This window comes from Solanum dulcamara, chromosome 5, assembly GCF_947179165.1.
Source record: "Solanum dulcamara chromosome 5, daSolDulc1.2, whole genome shotgun sequence".
NCBI lineage: Eukaryota > Viridiplantae > Streptophyta > Magnoliopsida > Solanales > Solanaceae > Solanum > Solanum dulcamara.
The window spans coordinates 15,731,556-15,735,239 of record NC_077241.1 but is presented as its reverse complement, the minus strand read 5'-3'; positions in this window follow the sequence as shown (position 1 = coordinate 15,735,239).

Genomic DNA, 3,684 nt, shown 5'->3' with positions numbered 1-3,684 from the left:
TGGCAGCACCCAAGCAAGCAGGTGAACCACCTGCTTGGGGTCAAGTAGGTGACCCACCTTCTTAGGCATGGTGGGCCCCACTTCCACGTGGCAGCCCCTCCTTGAACATGTAGGTGCGGTGGCCCAATAGGGGCTGGACCCGTGTCACCTCTTGGGGATGACATGTGTCACACCCGAAAGCCACATATATATGTGAATATGTATCATATACTTCAGTTGTTCATTAAAACATCAGCCAACATATAGAAACAAAACGTGAAAGAGAGACATAGAGAGGCAGCCATGGCCTTTGAAGTTTAAAGGTAAGTTTTTCAATTTTCTTTCATGAATTAATTATATACGGTGTACCTTAAGTACTTGGATACGTATATATGTATTTTAAGACGTTCATGGAACTAAAACTCCAGCTTTGCAATTGGAATTTGGAAGAGAAAAAAAGAGAAAAACGTGAAAGGGACAAGGGAGAAGGGCTACGGATTTGACCCTTTTTGGGTAAGCTTCCGGGTTTCACTCTGTGAATTAATTAATTATGTTATCCCATGGTTATATGATGATGTTTAATAACGAGAAAATCCAATTTGAGGCAGCGAGGAAGTCGCACAAACATCCCGCTCAAGTTCTGCACTTTTGAAGAAGTTCCGAGTTGCGATTTGGCTAGTTTTGGCCAATTTCGGGTAAGGTAAGGCTTCTCCTTTAAATTTGGAATTTATGGTGTTATTATAGGGTGTATTACACACCTTTTGGTATTCTGTAATTTGTGTAAAATTCGTAAAAAGTTCGACGTTCGAAATAAACTAAATTGAAATCGCTATAGTTGAATTGTTGCCGAAATAGAGTGTTGTTCTTGTGAGGTGCTGCTGCAGGGGTGTGGCTTATGGTTTCAGGGTATAAAAATGTTCTAAATGAGGTGGGGGAGCTTATGGTTTCAGCCACACGACCCCCCGCTTCGTACGGTTAAAGGTTTGACAAAAATGGAAACTAGAAACCCTATTTTGATATCGTAATTTTGAATAAGTCGTTTGGAATTCATGTTGTATATGGTTGGTATGAATTGCTGCAGGTTGTTGTTTTTGGTTGGCTGTAGGTCTTAGGTACCTTATTGGAAATTTGGATAGGGCACATTATAGGGGAGGTGCTGCCCAATTTTCGTCGACGCCTTAGCGAATAACAGAACTAGTCGGGGAAACGACTAAGGAAATAGATTCTATTAATACTAAGATGTAACCTAAGGTGCTGGAGAGTTAAGAGGTGTTGATATTCATATTACTTTCATGTTAAATAGGTTCAAAGGACGAAGAGGCGAACAGGATGAGGAATAACTCAGACAAGGTATGTAAAGCTTTATCTTGGCATGTTTTGGTATAAGTTCGTACAGCTATCTTTCTTTCCTTTTGGCAATGTTTAGCCTTAAGTGAATTTTATATGAAGTGCGGGGATAATTCCATTCCCAGAATTCCGAGTACGCCTCATAACCCCTATCCACTATTCAGTATTAGAGTTCCTGTGAAGATTAAGTATTGCCTAGTAGGGCTTCTATGTGTCAGAATGTAATGTATGGGAAGCTATCTCTCATTTCCATTGAGATGTATTTGATACGAAAATGAGGTTACAATGCCATAGTGGTTCACCGAGCCCCGTGAAGGGCCGAGTACGAAATATGTATATGAAGATCACCTGAAGGAAAGTACAGACTAGATAGAGCTTATTCTCTTTCTTCTTTTGGGGCATGTCCTTGTCTTAGTCGTAAGTTGAATCTGATCTGAACTCCGAGGTAACTCCATTCTTAAAACTCTCTTAATTACTTTTGAATATCGAACTCTGATAGTAGTTGAACTATTTCCCTGGAAACTTTTATATGTTAAAGAGGTAACAAATGTACAGGCTCCAAGTCTTACAGACTATATGTTAACAAATGTTTCTGGTTCCATAAGCGATTTGGCTTTACTTTAGTACATGTCTAGGAGCCCCGAGATTATAATTGATATTGCCCATAATGGCATTTAGAAGTCACTCGAGATGACTACACTACTACTCGAGTCCTCCGACAAAATTTTAATCTTCTTATACGGTCAAGTCTCTAATAATGATTTAAATTGCATATAGTTACTCACTACTCTACTCTTGTATATTGTAACACTTCTTTCCCTGAGTCCCGAGCAAGGATATGTTCTCGTGCACAGTTCACTGCATTATTACCTGAGTCCCTTAATAGACGGCCAAGATATGTGTATAGATATATGATGATGTGTTGTAATAAGGTGGTGATGGCGCCAAGCCTATGATGGTCCTATAGATGTGATTCACCAGACCCCTGAAAGGGCCGACTATATTGTATAAATTGAGAATGCATGCTTTTGTGATTCACAGAGTACAGGTACATGACTTCGATTTGATAATTTGTTCCTCTGCTTCTCTATTTCGAATATACCTCTAGTGTATTATGTTACGTTTTACATACTCAGTACATATGTCGTACTGACCCCTTTCCCGGGGGGCTGCGTTCATGCCTGCAGGTACATATACAGATTTTAGGAGTCCGTCAGCTTAGGATTCCATGCAGCTCAGCAGGAAGAGGCTCTATTGTATCGGGGCCTAGTTTTGATACTGTCCACGGATGTATAAAAATTGTTTTATCCATTCAGGGGTACGACGGGGGCCCTGTCCCGCCATATATTGTCATTTATATGTTTAGAGGTCTGCAGACATGTATATGTGAGTTGTATATGTCAGTTTGGTTCAGTTGGGTCTATATGATATATTGTATATGTTATTATGTTATGGCAGCCTTGTCGGTTTGCGTGCCCTGGCATGTTGTGATACAAACAAAAAGGGCTATAGGTGTATGTAAATGTTATCGCCCAGTGGGGCTCTATTACATGATATTGTTTTATTTACAGTTCAATGTGACCACAGCTGATAGATATGTGTACGAGGGATCCAGGTCGGACCCCAGTCGCGACCTATGGGATTGGGTCGTGACAAAAGTGGTATTAGAGCAGTTCGTCCTTGGGTTGTCTGCAGACCATGTCTAATAGAGTCTTGGTTATCGATGTATTGCGCGCCACATCTATAAACAGGAAGCTATAGGACATTTAGGGTGTTACCTTTCTTCTACATCTGAGATCATGCTTTAGATCTGAGTCATAGGAAAATTCCTTATGTTAATCTTGGATATTAACAGAAGGACGACACCAACAGAAGGATGTAATTAACGACATGGAAAGTTACGAAGCATGCAAGTAAGTGAAGTAAAGCAACGAAACATATCCTTTGGGTAAGGTATTGAAATATAAAGTTGAAACCTGAAAGAAAAGCAGACAGAAAGTGCAACAGATGCAGTTTGAAGTTTGACATATGAGTTAAGTCCAGTATTTTTATATTATTGTTGATGTTGAAAGCCTTGTGTGGCTGCGATATGAGATGACATTGAAAGCCCTGTGCAGCTGTGATATGATATGAATATATATATATATATATATATATATATGTGTGTGTTGGCCCTGTTAGGCATTGTTGGTATTTTCTGCGTGCAGGTTGTGGGATAGTAAGAAGTGTAGAGGAAATTCTGCCGAAATTTTCCCAAAACGGGGAAAAGGAAATGAAACATAGATTTTTGAGATGTTTGAGAAGTTGATACCAAGTACCCCTACTGTGTTCAACTAAAGTTGTAAGAGGTATCCTTCA